An 18,160-nucleotide genomic window follows, 5' to 3' on the forward strand; every position below is an offset into this window, starting at 1 on the left:
GAAGGTATCCAGCTATGTAATATGAAAAACAGAGACATTTATGGAAGAAGGTAAAAGATACAACACTGGGCATAGGACAATGACGCCTCAGTTCCCTTCAAAGTAGGCACCTTGGGACCTCACACAGTTCTCCCAACTGCCATAAACTGCCCCTTCAAATTTTCCTCAATCTCATGTACAGTCTGAAATCTCTTCCCTTTCAAAGGTGATTTTAGTTTTGGGAAAAGCCAGAAGTTGCAGGGTGCCAAATCTGGGGGGCTGAGTCACCTGGGTGATTTGATGTTTGGCCGAAAAACTGTGCACAAGACATGATGCAAAAGTGGGCGTGTTGTCGTGGTGAAATGGCCAATCACCAGTTGCCTATAGCTATGGCCTTCTGAATCACCTGAATAGTTTCCACAGAGGAATATCCAAGCTTAATGCAAAATTTGATGCAGACTCACTCTCCTCGCTCTGTCATTTTGAATGTGACAGGCACACAGTACACATGTCACTCAATGGCATCTACCACCCCCGCTGACTAGTACAGTGAAGTCATCATTGTTTATGCATGTCCATTCCAGTCCGCTCTCCTTGGTTGCCAGGTTACATCGATGTTGAATAATGGCTGGACCTTTTCCAGACTGACCTCATATATATACCTCTCCTTCCTCCTTACTCCCCCCTCTTTTGTATGTTTTTCCACTGCAAGGCAAATGGGGATTAGGTATCTCAAACCCATGGCAAGTAATAACTGTCTAATCTAGAAGTTCATGAACAGGTGGGGTGTGTCTTAAGAACATGTTAAAGATCCACTCAAAAAATTATTGAGAGAGTTTCCATGTAAATATTTATAATCTGTATGTACCAGAGTCCTACCCATACTTGCATTTCACCCTTATTCTACAGAAAGAATTCACTGCTTTTATCAGATTCTCAAAGGTGTCAATGAGCCTAAACACTTTAAAACTACTATTAAATTTTTATTGTGTGTGTATGCTGGAGGGAAGGGGGGACAACAAGAAGAGAACAGCGCATCATGGGCACTAATTAAAAACCCCATTCGCATCTAATCTGGAGTAAAAATGTGTAAATGGTTAAAACTTAAGTATACCCATTTCCCTTGAGGCCTGTTATGGATTGAACTGTTGTCCCCTTAAAAAGATATATTGAAATCCTAACCCCCTGCACCTCAGAATGTGAGGTTTTTGAAGATGTAATTAGTTAAGGTAAATGATGTCACAGTAGAGTAGGTGTCCTTATAAGAGGGCCACATGAAGACACAGAGATACACAAGGAGAACTCCATGTCACAACAAAAGCACACATTGGAAGCAGATATTGGAGTTATGCAGCTAGAGGCCAAGGAATGCCAAGTTTGCCTACAAAAAAAGGTAGGAAAAAACAAGGAAGGATTCCCTTACAGGTTTCAGAGGGAGCATGGGTTTTTTACTTCTAGCCTCCAGAACTGTGAAACAATGTATTTCTGTTGTTTTTAGCTATCCATTTTGTGGTGCTTTGCTACAGCAGCCCTAAGGAACTAATAGAGGGCCAAATAGCACAGTAACTAAAAGTAAGGCACTGAGCAAAAGGCCTTCTAAATATGATGCATATGCTCTTGTGCCATAGCAAATGTATCTCGGACACTTTCCAATACACATGACACAGTTTCAGTTACCAAAAGGCCCTCTTACTAAATATCTAAGATGGAATGGCTTTTCCAATGAATGCAAGAAAAAAATGGTGGAAAAAAAGTTGATATATAAAGGTAGAAGATCAAAATAAGGTTAATGTTCAGATCCCAGAACAGATCATTGGGGTGTATTCCTGACTGTGTATCTGTATATTGTCAAATCTCAATAGTTACAGATTCAGGAGAAAAGGCAGGGGGTTCTGATTATCTATTGCCATGTACCAAAAATCACTCTAAAATTCAGTGTCTTAAAACAACAGTAATCATTTTATTCTCTCTCACAATATCTGTAAATTAGAATTTGGGAAGGACTTGACTAAGCAGTTGTAGCTGAAGTTTCTAGCTCCTGATCCTAGATCCACATGAGGTCGTTTTTTGGGTTTCCCTAGAGAATGATGATCTCAAGCTACACTGCTTACAAGCTGCTAAGTTTCAAGACCAGTATTCCAGTGAGCTATGTAGTCGCTATGAAAGTCTTTTCTTTTCTGACCCCACTTTGAAAGTCACACAGTATAACTTCTGCCTCATTCTATTGGTTACAAATGATTCAAAAGACCACCCAAATTCAAGGAAAGGGGACATAACCCTCATCTCAGGGTGAGAGGAGAGTCAAGGGCACCCTGAAAGAACATGTGAGATGGGAGATATTGTTACAGCCATCTTTAGCTGCCACTAAAGGCATGGTGAAGTATTAGTCTTGAAACTGTCAACTATTTAATCCATGGGTCTAGGGAATGAGTTCTTCCTGACCACATATTTTTAGTCACCAAAAACGTCTTTCAAAAATAAGGACCCATGGGTCTCACACCTGGAAATATTTTGCCTACCAAATAACCTCATTTACTAAATAAAAATGTAATTTTCTCATGTTCACTTAATTATGAGCTTCTAACCAGTAAGTTACCACTTGGAATTGACACACTTCTAGACAAAAGAAAACCAACTCATTTTAGACTATGAAGAGTTCTCACTTTGTAGGTAAGTATATACTTTTTTTTTTTTTAAGATTTTATGTATTTATTTTGAGAGAGGGGAAGGGAGGGAGAAAGAGACGGAGAGAAACAATGTGTGATTGCATCTTGCAAACCCCCACTGGGGACCTGGCCTGCAACCCAGGCATGTGCCCTGACTGGGAATTGAATCGGTGACCCTTTGGTTCACAGGCCCATGCTCAATCCACTGAGCCACACCAGCCAGGGCTATATATATTTTCTTTTTAAGATTTTTGATAGACTCCCATCTGGAGGCATATTGGGAACCACTGGTCCAGTGTTTCTAATAACTCTGGAAGCTTTAGTATTTTGATTATGACTTAACATAAAAGAAAACATCCTCTGCAAGTAAGTTGTAAGCAGCAAATAAAGGGCCAAAATGCAAACACAAAATGTACAAACTAACTACTGCTGTCAGTCTAATAAGAATAGAACTGTTCCTTTTTCAAAAGTTAAGGCTTATAAAGCATTTTTCCACAAAAGAATAGCTGTAGAATCTTAGTTAACATTTCTTTCTCAATAAAAGATGCTAGTGTCAACCCTGTTGTGAGCACTCATTGAAGTACATATAATGGCCACTCTGTTTGCCTACACAGACCCTGATGCCAGTATTTAACTCTCTGTATCCTATTTTCCTCAATGTCGAGGACCTTCTTGATAAGAAGGAATTATCAATAGGTTCATTAGTTCTTTGGGCACTATACAAGTATTTTGTACATTGATATTGCTCCATAAAAATGGCACTTCGGCACGAGTTAAAAATACCTCTATGGTCTCATTATTCTGGAAAATATTAGACACTCAGAATTCCTGTGAGTGATACAAAAATCAAGCACAAAGACATTTTAAGAAGTCAAGTTCTCCATCAAAGAGGAAAATGTCGATTCTGCAGCATTAAAATTATCTGCTGACAAGAAAACAAATTTTTCAGAAACATCCATTTTTCTTTGTTTCTGTCCTCAAGGCCTGTACCAGTAAGGTAGCTTCTCTACTTTAAAGCCTACAGAAGGGCTGTGCTCTTGTTAACACAGTTAGGTAATAACCTGTTCCACTGCTTGCAAAACACATACAATGCCACTTTAAAAGAAAACAATTTTTTACAAGTAATTTCCATAAGTCACACATCATCCTTTTTTAGACAAACTATTATACTATAAAAATGTTTACAAATAAAAATGTAATAAAAATGTTTTCATGATAAGACATGAAATTTTTATCCTAATACTTTCAGACTCAGAACACTGAAATATAATATTCCAAAATACATTGGATTACCTCCTAAGGTAATGATCCAAAAATGGAGCAGACCACACATGGACTACAAATTATTTATTGTAGAAAGCATGACCTTCCTTTGATCCATAAAGCTCCTATGAATAAACTTAAGTCAGGTTACAAAAATGAACATGTTATCAGATATACCAAAGACTTTAATTTATATACAATTAACGAGCTGCTGCAACCCACAATGCTCCTACCCCTCATATGTACCCTTAAAAGCTTGAATTCTTTAATTTTCAAAAGGGACACTCACTGCCAGTTGTATTGTCTTTAGCAGGTCATGATTTTCAATTACCATTACTCTTACTTTTTATTTAAAAATTACCATTACTTGAACATTTTAGTTGTTTTATTCAAACTGCAGAATGACACAATTATATCACTAGGATTTTAGGCCTAGTTTTCTAACTAGTCTAGACTTTAAGAGAGGTAGTATATTTTTCATGTGATTCAATTCGGAGCCATCCATATCCCTAACTGCTGAAGAAAATCCCTCTCCCCCCAAAATACTTGTACCTTGACAATTAGTTGTTAATATTCCACTAGAAAGTTGGAATTATTGAGCTAAAGAATGACCCAGAAAAAGGACCAGGTTAAAACACCTTGAGAGTCAGTGTTTTAAGGGTCCTTACCCTGGCTATGGGGTCATTATTGTAGGGGCAGGTATTCCCCCTGACCACCAGGACTATACCAACTAAATGTGACATAAGGACTTGGAATCAGGGCCTTTCATAGAAGTACTAACTTCTCTACACTTGTAACAAGCCCTCCAGTCTCTAGTTCTGAGTGAAAAGCTTCCAGAAATGTCTTTAAATGACTAAATCTTATAATAAACCCTCTCGTCAAAAATCATTTCCTGGCTTATCTTTAAAACTTTGCCAGGTTCATAGATACAGCTTTCAACAAAATGCTGCCAGGCAGGGATCATCAGCCCAGAAAAGTATAGAAAATGTAAGGAAAGTGTTTGATGACTTTTTGCTTTCTTAGTATCCGTTTCCAGCTGTAAAACTTACTTAGGCTCCCTAAGAAGCCTACCCCAGTAAGTCTTGTAATCATGGGTTATTGTGCTAACCGTGGGATGAGAACATGCATAACAAAGTAAAAACATTACAGTATAAACATTCAGGAAATTCTTTGTCAATTTAGCAATTGAGAATCAAAGTCACCATGCTAAAAACCCTAGAGTTAAGATACTTAGTTGTCCAGAAACTGAGATCCAAAATGAAAAGACAGCCAAAATATATAACCACAACAGACTTGAAAAAATCAGGTAGGGTAATGAATTAACTACACTATTGGGAATGCCACCAATCACCTGACCTTGGACAAGTCCATTAACTGCTCTGATCATTTGTAAAATTCATTCAAAGGGAGAACAAATCACTCATGGTTATGTCTGTCCTCTTCTAGCTCTTAAAGTCTATATATCTATTACTTATTAGATATAATAAGTTTGTTCCTAATAGTACACTACTCAGAGAATTATTAACTCTAATAGGTCACAAGGGTTATCACTTTAAAGTAATACATCTAATATTCACTGATCTTCAAATAGCACCGCTCTGCAGAGTCAAATGCCCCAATAGCAGCTAATTCACTTGTTCCTATCTCCTGAGGATTCTGCATATGCTAATAACCATTATTTTGCTTACATTTTAGGTATAATCCACAAGTTTTTAAAACAACATATTTCCAGGAAACTTATTTGGGACCATCCTTGAAACTAGAAGGATGTTAAACACTCAAGCTCTCTGGGCTCCACTGAGAAACAATCCTTTGTTGGCCCCCAATACATGTTTCTAAACCCCTGTATCACACCCAGGGGTTATTTTAATGCAAATGTGAACCTCAAAATATTTTAACAGATCCTTTCCTCCACAGATCTTAACTATGTAAGGGCAAGACAGGTCAAGAAGTTTTTCCCTTTACCTTTGAACAAATGGTATTTATGTATTTATTCATTCTTATGTCACGTATTCTACTTTCTGTTAATTCACAATAAATGGCAGCCAATATATAAAGTACCATTCACTAACTCCAAAATCTTTGGTAAAATCATTCCAACATACTTATTAAACTGGCTAGAGTGTGTTTTCCGTAAGAATCCAATTAAGAAGTGGTCTATTTTTTGCCCTGGCTGGTGTGGCTCAGTGGATTGAGTGCTGGTCTGCAAACCAAAGAGTCACTGGTTCAATTCGCAGTCAGGACACATGCCTGGGTCACAGGCCAGGTGCCCAGTAGGGAGTGTGTGAGAGGCAACCACACACTGATGTTTCTCTCCCTTTCTCCCTCCCTTCCCCTCTCTTTAAAAATAAATAAAATCTTCTTTTTAAAAAAAGTGGTATGTTTTTTTAATTAAGCATTTGCATAAATGAGTTTTAGAATTTTATGGCTCAATAATAAAAAAAATCTGTAAAAGGTGAGCAATACACTCAGAAATAAATTTGAGTTGAATTTTAGCAGTAGGCTTTCTGTCTATACATTAAAGAATGGCTTATTAAACCAGAATCCATACGCCCTCAAAGATATTTGAGTAGGTTCTAAGAGTCTTATTAATCCCCTGAAATGAAATGAAAAACTAAGTGTATTCTGAGGAGATAGCACAAAGCTTTGAGGAGATACTCAAAACAGGTTCATGACCTCTGACTAAGAATCTCTGCATTATGCATATACTTTAAGATTTTATGTCCAGTTAATATTTCAAAGTATTTAAGTCAATACTCCAAAATAATAAGATATAATAGTAAGAATTCCTTAAATTCAAGAAGGATGGTTCACGTGACTAGCAAGATTTCCATAAAAGATAATAATATAAACTAGATATTTCAAAGTAATTCTAAAACTGTCAAATGGTTAACATTTAAATTAAATACACACATCACCATTTAAAAATCTCAAAATGACATACTGAAAGCTGATGACACACACACACAAGCATTCTAGACAAAACGAATCCATTAATACATGTGGTACTAAGATATTTAGAAGGCTTTTTAATGGTGTATGTCAGATAATTCACCATGGACAGTGACACATACAGTCACAAAATAGTGTGTCCTAATTTGTAATACAACAATTGACTTCTTTCACAGCAACTGGCTCCTTTCAAGTATTGATGTAAGATCTACAGTATGTCAATAACATCTTGCAAGGGTCTAAAAGATACAGAGAAATACAGATTTAGATATAACTTATTCTATAAAACTAAAATTAGATTTTTCTACTTGCTTTCTCCATGTGCTCACCCTCACCTCTCCCCTTAAATGTTCTTTTTCCCTGTCTAAATCCTACTTTCATTCAAAAATAATGTCATTTCCACCTGGAATCTCTATAACCAATTCTGGCATATGATCTCACTACATTCTATTTTATATATATATACATTCAGTCTCTCCAACTACATTATCCCACCCTACAGATTATGATATCTAATTTCTCTTGCCCAGCAGAGTATAACCCATATTGTTTAATATATATTTTATTTAAAAATTTCCACTTCACTTAGATTAGCATGTCTATTGTCACATTTACCAAGCTATCTGGTAATAATTGGCAAAAATGTCTAGGGCTTTGCTTCAAAATAAAATAATGGGGAAGTAGGTGGAGGTACAGATGAAACCAAACTGACCACAGGTTAGTAGCTGTTAAAGTTGATGATATAGCCCTGAGTGGTGTGGCTCAGTTGGTTGGGTGTCGTCCTGCAAAGTAAAGGGTCGCAGGTTGGATTCCCAGTCAGCGCACATGCCTGGGTTGCAGGTTCAGTCCCCAGTCAGGGCGCATATGAGAGGCAACCAATCAATGTTTCTCTCATGTCTGTTTCTCTCTTTCTCCCTCCCTTCTCCTCTCTGTAAAAATAAATAAATAAAATCTTTAAAATAAATAAAGTTGGTGATATTAATATTATGTATATTATATTTTTATGTTGGTATTTTCCCATAATACAAAGTTTAAGGAAATTTGCCTCTTCTACCAGAACAAAGAACTTATAGACAGGCCCAGTAGTTTTCTTCTGTGTACACCTGTAGAGAGCAGATAAATTTACTTTACAAAACACATTTCATTGTTCAGGCAGAATTACCTTTCAATGAAAGTTCACTGCTTTTTGGATGGTACTCTATTTGTAGATTCTTTTGTTAATTCAGATAAAACATATTTATTCATTCATTAACTATTTATTAGGTACCTACTTTCTCAGGTATCCTGTCCTAATAAATGTAGGATATCAAAAATAATTCACCATTCTAATAAATTAAAAATCTAATAGTACCCTCAAGGATCCATGGATAAAAGGGGCAAGGAGGGAAGACAGGGAGATGAAGAGAAAGAAAAAACATACTAAAAAGCAATAAATACAATTTTTAAGAAAGTGATCTATGGCAGGCACATTTTTTCATTAGAAAGAGGGCATACAATTTGTTCAAGCTAGACAGGTCTAAAAGTTTCCCCTCCCCACTCCATTTTACAGATGAGGAAACTAAAGTTCTGAGACGGGAAGTGACTTGCCTCAAGTCACACATCAAGTTGCTAGCAAAACCAACATTAAAACTCAGATCTGCTGATTCACAGTGTAATGTGAATTTTCTACATTAAAGTATTTTCTTCTACACTATAATATTCAGTAGCTAAAGAAAATAACCCTTTTATTATTAATATATACTTCAGTTCTCTATTATACCATGCTAAAAAAGTATTTAGCTAAGTAAAGGCAGAGGCGGGGGAGGGGGCCGGGAAATGCACACAACAAATTGCTTGGGCAGTTATACAAAACTATATGCCTAAACCACACTACCTCAATTCTGAGACACATTAAACTTTAAGATATCGTATCCATTTCATAAACATTTTAAAATAAATATAGCACTGTAGATACATTTTCATTTCAAAAAACACTAAAATATGTAAACACATCTTTAAATGTACTGGGTTGTCCAGAAAGTTCATTTAGGGTTTTTTTTTTGCATGATGGCTCTAGTAATGCTTAGCTGTCTTTAACTTCATTCGAAACAATTTTGTTAGATTGTATTATGACAGCTGTCACATCAGCACGCATTTAAAAAAAACTTAGCAAAATTGGTGAATTTTTGTGCAGCTATTTTAATGTTAAAGATGAAAGAAGGTAAACATTTTCAGTGTATTATGCTTTTTTATTTCAAGAAAGGTAAAAACGCAACTAAAATGCAAAAAAAAGATTTGTGCAGTGTATGAAGAAAGTGCTGTGGCTAATGGAACATGTCAAAAGTGGTTTGTGAAGTTTCTTGGTACTATTGACATTTTGGGCAAATAATTGTTTGCTGTGGGGCTGTCGTATGCATTGGAAGATGTTTAGCCTCTACACACTTAGTAGTAGCCTGGCCTCTACACACTTGGAAGCCAATAGTGGGAGACAGCTGACATACTCAAAATATCCAAATCAATAAAGTTATTGGTGAAAATGAAAAATGTGTCCTTTATTTTACGGGAAAAAAATGGACTTTTTGGCCAACCCATTAATATAATGCACTATGGGAGACACAAAAATCACTATCATTTAAGAGCCAGTATCACAAGGCACAAAAACGCAAGGCAAGAATCCCATCTTCTAAGGCACAGGTGGCAAACAGAAGGCCCAATGGCCGGTTCCAGCCCTCCACCTTGTTTTATCCAGCAGGCACATTGTTCCTTGCTTCTACCAGGCAGCGCAGGGCAGCGCAGATCTCTCGCTTAACTGTTAAGGATACATTTATACAGCCTTAAATTACATTCAGCCCTTTGAAGGCAACCACTAGGCTGATGTGGCCCCGGTGAGAATGAGTGTGACACCCCTGCTCTAAGGTAACAAAGTTACTAAATACCTAAGGCTATGTAGCATTTCTTTCAATTGTGGGCATTCATATAAACAAGTTCTTCTTGCCATTTGTCTTATATGCATGAGTTTTGAAATTTGACAAAACAAGGTTTGAATCTCAGCTCTGTTCCTTAGCTCTTCAACCTTTTTGCAAAGTTACTACTCTGAGGCTCATTCTCTTCATCTATAAAATGGAGAGCCACTTTAGAGAACAGTATGAAACTTAAATGTGATAATTTAAGGAAAAAAGTACAGTACCAACATGAAATATTTTCTCATAATTCCTACAAGCCAAATGAAATTAACCTAAAAACTAGAACCTACTCTTGATTTGTAAGATTCCTCTTCCTCTCCTTCAGAGATTGGAATAAATCCATACTATATCCTAAGGGCAAATCCTACTAGTCTCCTTTGGAAAATTTTGGTAAGAAAAGCTTACTTTCTTGAAATTTGTCTCTTTTCTTCTTCAAATTGGGAACAGAAAACAATGACAAATTCTAAGTGTTTCTGTTAGTTTTATGTAAAATCAGCACTTTCATATCACCTTACTAAACTGTGAGACTCTAAGTCCATTAACAACTCAATGAAGAGAGGAACCATAAAACCAATGTGTGGGAAGAGGGAAGAGTATAAGACCAAAAGACAAAGTTAAAATGACTCAACTGTATGGGTGGCTTGGCTTCTTTTTAACCTTAAATTCATTTATTAAATGAAAAGAAAACAGTGTTCAGAATAGCCAAGACTGTATTTTCATGACTCAGGGTGCTTTAGTAACCTGATCCCTCAGATTTAGCATATGTCATCTTTTAACATGTAGTTTCACGATGTTTCTACCCATAACAACCCAGGCATTCCAAGATGAGAACGTGTACCTACCAAAGTGGCTCATACACAGCAGGCACGGTAGCAAGACCATCCTTTCTCTGATCCCAAACATACCTCAGATTAGCATTAATCTACTCACCTATTTCCTGTTAGCTCATTTCAGTTGAATGACTTTTTTCCTCACTAATTATAAAAGTAATAAGGCTTGGCCCTAGCTGGTGTGGCTCAGTGGATTGAGTGCTGGATGCGAAGCAAAGGGTCGCTGGTTCAATCCCCAGTCAGGACATATGCCTGGGTTGCCCACCAGGCCCCCCGTGCGGGGAGCACGAGAGGCAATCACACATTGATGTTTCTCTCCCTCTCTTTCTCCCTGCTGTCCCCCCTAAAAATAAATAAATAAAATATTTTAAAAAATAGTAACAAAGCTTGCTTTTTTTAATTTAAAAAAATATAAAAAGTACAAGTACTTTTAAAACCACCCATGATCTTACCAGTCACAGACTAAAATATTACAGAGGGACATGCCAACATCTTTTTCTATGAATTTAACCATAACTGTGATCATACCAAATTTTTAATTTGTATAGAGCACTTGCCACTAAACATGATTAACTATTGTCCTGTATTTTAATATCTTCATTCTGGCTTTCTTGAGACTAATTTCCCATTAACTTTTTTCCTTACTTAACATAATGGTTTCTTCTCAAACTTTATTCTTCTGAGTCTCTCAGCTATATATTTTGCTGCTGACCACTTCCTCTTTCCTTAGTCTTTCTATTCTTAGTTTTATATTCCTCAGTGTCTACAAAAATCCTTCCAACTAATATTTTTCTCTTTCTTCACTGGCACTCTTCTGTTAACTTGTGACAATCTCTAAAAAAAAGGCTCAGACTTCATCTACTGATTTGCTCTCAACTTTGAATCTCCAGCACTTAACACAGTGCCTGGCATGCAACAGATACTCAATTAATGTTTACTGACTGACTTTGCCAATCCTGACCTTATTAGCCGTGTGACCTTGAGCAAACGAAATCTCTCTAAATCTCAGTTCCCTCATCTATAAAATAGGGATAATCAAAAGATGATGCTTAGAGATAAGCTCAAAACAGTGTCTAGCACAAAGCAGCATCCAGTAAATTATACTACTATTATCAATATCTCGCACAGGACACAAAATGTTTGAACACCAAATCTACCTCTCAACAACCCAACTTACTTCACCATATTCCCTTGTAACTATCAAAAATATTTTTTGTGCTCTTTCCCTTACTACCTATCTCCAATTCATCATAAACTACTCTAAATCTCTCATAGTCACCATACAGAATCATCATTTATCAACTAAGCTGCAACTGACTTAGTTGATGGCCACACCCGTAAACCTTCATTCAAACCTTCAGTCCTCCTTTAAAGCCACTTTTTAATCTGTCACTCCTTATAATCCTCATGTCTTCCAACAGTCCATATCCCAACTCCCAATTCAAAAAATGACTCATAACTCACCTCTTCCCAGAAACCTTCCCTGATTAACTCCACACCACTTGAATTACTTCTCTGTCCTGAGTCGCCTCAGCACCTCAGGTGTTATACTAAGAGTAAAATGTGATCAGTGAGTAGCATTACCAAGAAATTATTTCTACAAAATTATTTCTACAACTTAAAGAATAGTTCATTGGCTATAACGCCTTGTTGATCTAGTTAATAAGGAAGCATTCTATACAATAAATGTCCTCTTTGGTTTCTGTCCTTGACCCTATACTATTTTATATTTGTCAAAAGTGATGAACACTTCACAATCTTTCTGTCTTATCCTCAAGCAGAAATTATACTTCAGTACCTATCACCTCATCCCATTTAAACCCACCACAAATTTGGTAGTGGGCCACTTTCTTTTCTACTACCTCTTCTCTGCCCCCAAGCTCTGTCTCCGCCCCACCAATGAAAATTCCAAAAGCTTGAAACAGAAAGGTAGCAACAGGGATACCCACATACCGTATCTGTCTTTCCTCCACACGAAAAGAAATTTTAACTTGAGTTATAAAATTTCCCAAGGCTGAAAGTTTTCCCAGCAAGCATGATACACAACCAAATTCTACAACAAAATAGTTGATCCGATACAATAACAGGAGTGTACTCATATGCTAACGTTCACTTGTGGTACTGTAAGAGATCTTAGATAATTTTTATGCTGTATGACACACGCGTAACAAGAGAGTTGAGAAATTCCCCTACAGGGCAGATTTTCTAAGAGTATATCTATTGACACTGCCTTCATACTTCTTTTTAATATGAAGAATTCAGCGATTCTTCACTGCCATCCAATCACAAGCAAACAACACTGGTGCCATTACTTCTGAGAGATGAACTCTTCGGGGGAAGGAAGGTCGATCAGCCTCAGCAGCGAGAGTTGCGAAGTCTCAATATTTAAGCCCTCGACGCACACAGTGAACGAACCTGTGAACCTGTCTGACTCCTTCCTGATGTGTCTGGTTCTCTTGCCTCTGCCCAAACCGACAGTTATTATTACTCACTCATAAAAGATCCACACCCTTCAGCTACCAGCCATAAATCTATCTTGCTCGCTCCCCGTACACTTTCCCCTTAACTGGTCACCTGACGCCTTCTAGTTAAACAGCCTCCATCCACATCTCACAGAAAACCTTCTCCTCTCAGTCACCTTCCGGTTTCACTAGGTGCTTCTTACTCCAGACCCACGTGTCCCCATTTGTTCAGATCTGTTAACCTTCAAAGCCCAAGCCTGCCCTCCCCTCAGCGCCAGCTAATTTTCCCCACCCTCTATCGATGCCTACTTCCAAAGGCCAACACTCCACCGTCTCCTCGGGCACCTTTTTCTGAGCATCACCCTTTTCCCATCACTTTCCTCCTCCGCAGACCGGGAAGCCTTCAATCACAGGCCTCCTTTCACCGCTACTCTCAAGCACACCAGCTCCTCCGGTAACTAACCCACACCGCCTTCGCCACCTCTTCGCGGCCTCCCCATCCCAGGCTCCGCAGCAGCCACCCGGGCCCCTCCCTACATCCCTGCTAGCGGTCCCCGCCCTCCGGAGGGCGACGGCGCGGCCAACGCGACCCCAGCCCCTACGAACAGACCAGGCGCCCGGAGCTCTAGGAGTCCGGGGCCGAGGGCGTGGGCGGGATGGCGGGTGTAACACCCGCCTCGGCTCGGCCCGCCGTCCCGGTGCCCGCAGCTGCGGGCCAGACCAGGCAAGTAAGGGCCTGCAGCGGGCCTCTCCCACCCAGCGTCCAGCCTCTCACCTAGACGCAAAGGCTCGGGCCTCGCTTTCCCCGGGGCCGTCCAGCGATGGCTCCGCCGCCGTCGCGCTCCCCTCACGGGCTCCTCCACCGCCCCCGACCGGCTGCCGAGGAGCGGACGGGTAGCGCCACGCCCATTGGCTGCGATCCGCGCTAGCGTCAGCCGGCCCCTACCCGGACCGCAGGTCTGACTGGCTAGCGCGGCGCCTCTTTTCCACGTCTGGTCCTGATTGGCCGTCCCGCGCCCCCTTACCGAGGAGACCGCTCATCCGCCTCACAGCTCCGGCCTCCCACCCCCAACCCCTCTTTTATCCTGCAGGGAGGGGGACGGAGCAGGCGCGTGTAGAACTCCAACAGCCAATGGGAGCGCCGAAAGAGGGCCTGGGGGCGGGGGTTGGCGCTGCGGCCCGCGTGCCCGCGGGGAGAGTTCAACCAATGGGCGAGCTTCCACATCACCGGCTCCGGAGCGCCTCCCCAGGCCACTCGTGTTCCGGCGGGTCGCGCCCAGGGCCACACCCGGCTCCCTGGCGCACGGGAGGGGCGCCCACTGGAATGGTGGAGAACCTGCGGAGAGGCAGGCTTGGGAGACGAGGGAGGCTATTGTGGCGTGCTCCGACCTTACTTAACATGGGTCCCGAAGCGCCTTCTGGTGGGGCTGGTTCCGGTCCGCGAGAGCGGAGCCGTCGCACGGTGGATCCCTTCGAACCTCCGCAGGATGCCCTTCAGGGAGGGAGTCGAACGTGCGTCTCGTCCACCCCTTTGGAACTGTGGGCCAAATCATTCCACTTTCCACTTCCTCCAGAATAATTTCGTACAAAAGTTGTGTGTGGTGTAAGAATTTAGAATAATGATTACCTCGGGGAGGGAGGTTTGAAAGGGGCACAAGGGAAACTGATGAGAGCTTAAAAAGCTGTCTTGGTCTCAGCGGTAGTTACAGAGGTGTATACATACGTAAAAATTCGTCGAGCCTTACACTTAATATTAGTGCACGCAACGCACTTTGTGTATATCTCAATTTTTTAAATAATAAAGGGATTGTGAAAATAACATTACCATAACCTTAGCCTCCATGGCACTCCCATGGTATAAACAATCCCTCTAGGATTTAGGTATCATTCCAAAACGACAAACGAGGAAGAAAGAATTGTGAGAATTTAAAATGAGTGAAGGCTCTTGGCACGTTGAATAACACACACAGGTTGGTACTTTAAGGATGAGCTAAGATGATTCAAAGTGATTTTTTGTAGTTTTAGTTGTGGCTCTGTTAGCATCACAGAAGCATCCAGAGTGTTGCGCCTAATTGGAAACTACATAAAGTTTACTGAGCTCCCTAGTTTGTGGCTACGTAAGTCTGAACACCAGAAACTTTCATTCTAATACCATGGCTGCCCTGCCGGAACTCACAGTCCAGTACCAAGTATAGTTATTCCAGGAGGAGAGCACAGAAACAAAGCACCACTTAGTTAGGCAAGATGTGTGTGCCTGGAAACCAGTCCAGTAGCTATTCTGAAATAGCCAGGGTCAGGTGAAACACTCTTAGAAATAGATTCTAAGTAATATTCTTCCCAAAACAGACATAAGAACTCTGAACCAAATTCTAATAGGACACCAGCAACAAAAGTTCAAGACGATGGGATTCGTATTTAGTAATTTTGTCATTAAATTGTTCAATTCAGATAAATACCTTTGTTTAAAGTACTTGTCCCTGAACTAGGCACATAAAATTAGAACAGTATTTTCCATAAAGCAAAGGGTGTAATAGGGAGACAGATAATTCCAACACAATGCAGGATGAGGCACTACATACAAAAAGTATTTAGTCCAGCTTAGGGAATGTTAGGGCATCTTCTTAGAATATACTTATAAGGTTAATCAGCATAATGTGTAACTAGGCACTATTTTTGGAGAATACTTTCATTACAATTTTTTAATTTTTTGTGCAGATATCTTGATTTTTTCAATGGCTATAAATACAAAAACAAATGAATAGTTCTGAAGACACCACATTAAGTTAAATAATTGTGTAGTAAATACATTGTGATTTTAAAAAAAAACTTCAGAGTTGAGAGCATAAAGTCATCTCATTTGATTCATCATTGTGTATGTAGCATGGGCCCCCAGCAGAGACCCTCACAGATGGACAGCTTCTAGTCCATCGGGCACACTGTCTAGAGGAGGACTTAATGGTTCATTCCTGATGATGGTCCAGTCTCTTGGGGAGGGCAGGTGGTATGGCCAATGTCCCTCATAATGCACCATCATTCTTACCTGAATTCAAAGCATTCATATATCTACAAAACATGAATAATGAAGTCTTTACAAAAGGCAATGAAGAATTTTGCCCAGAGTCTAACCTATAAAATGTTAGTAATACCAAAAAAGTAATCATTCATTCGAATACTTTTCCCATTTTTCTTAAATAAGAGCCCTAAAAATTGGGCAGCCATATATGGGATTCAATTTCATTGTAATTTTATTCAACTCTAAAGCACTTGTATATGATTTTGATCTTTGCTATGGAAACACAGTTCTATAAGTAAAGGTAAATTACACTGAACCAAAAATGTGCTATTACAGTTTACTCCCTAAGGAGAGATATATATTACTGAGAAAATGCATAGGAATAAGCACCAAAACATATATACTACATATAATGTAGTTGTAACTATATATGAATCCCTCAGAATTTTTTTAGATTTTGAGTTTATTCTTCATTTAACTTTTAAAACACTAGTTGAATATTAAAACAAAAACAATAGCAAGTAGTGAGCATATTATGATTATCCTCCTTCACTCATTCAGTACTGTATATGAAATGCCAGCAGTAAGTGTTATTCACTGACACCATTAAGAGATCTGACCCTGAACGGGATGATGTTCATCATCCTTATATGCCTCTCCATTGTAATGGCACTGTCTGTCCTGATTTGGATCAAAGTCCACCGGTTGTACCTGCTCCATTTCACCAGTCTCTGCTACAGTACTTCCTTTCTCTCAGGTAGTTTTTCCAGCAAAGAAAGTTTATCAGGAGAGAGAAAGCTATCCTCAGGAAAGTTTGCCTTAAATTCGATGATTAGGCGAGCCTTTTCATACGGTCTACTATAAATTGGCATGCCTTCATTTAGCACACACTTGATATCTCCATGTTTGACAATCTGACCTGGATGATAGGTGATTACGATGGTTTGGTTGTCAAACGTAGCTATTGGCCTTTGGAAGCCACACAGTGCTTCAACCAGCTGTGTATCCATACACATGAAAAGGTCTTCTCATCAAGTGTAAGTAGTATAAACAGTATGGTCCTTCTGATCTAAAACAATGATAATATCTCCTGTCCCAGTCCTGGTTCTTGGTCTCCTTTTAATATGGAATGTTATCTTCTGGCCATCTTTCATGCCTTTGTCAAATGAACTTCTACAATCTTCTTCTCTCAAACCATCTTCCTTCCATTGCAACTTTTGCATCTATCTTTAGGACTGATCCACTCCCCGTGGCCCTGGTACTCCATGCACACAGACTGAATTTGCTGAACTATTCCAGGTCCTATCTGATGAATTCTTATTTGCATCCCAGTACCTTGGCAACTGGGACTGCACTCTACTGCTCCTTTCTTACCACCTCAGCCTTCACATTTGTCACAAATCACATTCTTTTGCAGAGTTAGTTTTCTTGTTGCACCATTATACATACGAATCTTCTAAGGTTACTGAGAGCTGATGAACAATATTTTTACCTCCCCTTTCTCTCTATACCCTTCCTCCTCCTCCAAAAAGCATATCAAAGATGTCCATGGGGGAGCCAAAACCACCACCTGCTCCGCTTTCTTTAATTGCCTGTTCTCCTCTTTGTCATCTAATTCCCTTTTCTTTGCATCAGAGAGCACTTCCTGAGAAATCTGTTTAAACTTCTTTCCTTCATTTGGATACTTATCAGGGCGATGCTTCAAGACCAGCTTCCTATAAGCCTTTTATTCAATTCTTCTTGGGTGGCATTGGGTTTGACCCCCAAAACATCATAGTAAGTGTTTTCTTTCACCATTTTTGACAGCCAGTGAGTGGGCAGAGGCAGGTATGGAGGAGCGGCAAAGAGATCGTCGCTGTGTGTAGCTTGAGAGGCCCCACTCCTCAGCCTCTCACCGAGTGTTCTGGAAAGTTCCTGAATCCCTCAGAATTTTATAACATCTTTAAAAAACAGAAATACTACCTCTTCCAGGTCTGAGAAAACACTTTTCTTGTAACATGTATCATTTTCTAACTCATATTTTTCTATTAATGTCTTATTAAACACAGTCCTG

At 39.5% G+C, this 18,160-nt stretch overlaps 1 protein-coding gene and 1 pseudogene across 3 annotated transcripts in view; both read right to left on the reverse strand.

Annotated features, from left to right (window-relative positions):
* The window catches only part of FAR1 (fatty acyl-CoA reductase 1), a 56,486-nt gene extending 42,257 nt beyond the window's left edge, over positions 1 to 14,229 (reverse strand). For 2 of the 3 annotated variants that reach the window (XM_045194213.3, XM_024558945.4), the window contains exon 1: positions 13,870 to 14,112. The gene's annotated coding sequence lies outside the window, so the exon portion shown is untranslated. The other variant, XM_045194214.3, reaches the window with a different exon arrangement.
* On the reverse strand, positions 14,141 to 17,930 carry LOC112303210 (dnaJ homolog subfamily A member 1-like; annotated as a pseudogene).
* Between the last annotated feature and the right edge of the window lie 230 nt (positions 17,931 to 18,160).

This window comes from Desmodus rotundus, chromosome 5 (genome assembly GCF_022682495.2).
Source record: "Desmodus rotundus isolate HL8 chromosome 5, HLdesRot8A.1, whole genome shotgun sequence".
NCBI classification, from domain to species: domain Eukaryota; kingdom Metazoa; phylum Chordata; class Mammalia; order Chiroptera; family Phyllostomidae; genus Desmodus; species Desmodus rotundus.